The following is a 623-nucleotide window of genomic DNA, read 5'->3' as shown; positions in this document are numbered from 1 at the left end:
CTGATTCGTCGCCTGGGCGAAAAGTGTGTGTGGTGGATCAGCGCGGCCTGTACAGTGCGTTCAAGCTCAGCCGCTGACAGACCAGTTGTCATCGCTGTCTGAAGACGTGGTCATCCCACATCGTTCTTCTTTTATTCCTGTTTTTTTTTTACATCTTTTTTTTTGTTTTTGTTTTGTTTTTTCTGTCTCCGCCTGCTTGCTCGTTTGTGCTGAATCAAGGGGGGGAAAAAGCCAAAACAAAGCATGTCTTATACAAATGTATGTAATTTATATAAATATATAAAAAAGAGAAATGTCTTGGTTTTTTATATTGGTTCAAGATATTAAATTCAGTATATGACATGTACCTGGAAGTCGTGACCTTTTTTCTGAAATGTGTAAAAAATTTCTAGAATATCCTTGGATTTGTGTTACTGGATTTCGTCCTTTACATTACATTACATTACATTAAATTCATTTGGCAGACGCTTTTATCCAAAGCGACGTAGAAAAAGTGCATTTTCATGATCGTAGACAACTGCTGAACACGGGTTCAGTAAGGTACAATTACTTAGTTTGTACAGCTATTTCTAGCCGAGAACAATGAACACTATCCTGGTCTAACATCTGTCCTTGCTTGAATA

General features: G+C 37.6%; 1 protein-coding gene across 3 annotated transcripts in view; it reads left to right on the top strand.

Annotated features, from left to right (window-relative positions):
* Positions 1-346, top strand: part of LOC135236415 (integrin-linked protein kinase) — a 21,205-nt gene extending 20,859 nt beyond the window's left edge. For all 3 annotated transcript variants that reach the window (XR_010324581.1, XM_064302735.1, XM_064302734.1), the window contains one exon: positions 1-346. This exon is cut by the window's left edge. The gene's annotated coding sequence lies outside the window, so the exon portion shown is untranslated.
* Positions 347-623: the final 277 nt, after the last annotated feature.

Source organism: Anguilla rostrata, chromosome 12 (assembly GCF_018555375.3).
Source record: "Anguilla rostrata isolate EN2019 chromosome 12, ASM1855537v3, whole genome shotgun sequence".
In the NCBI taxonomy this organism is placed as follows: domain Eukaryota; kingdom Metazoa; phylum Chordata; class Actinopteri; order Anguilliformes; family Anguillidae; genus Anguilla; species Anguilla rostrata.
The sequence above is the reverse complement of the archived record's forward strand: the minus strand, read 5'-3'. Positions and strand labels throughout refer to the sequence as shown.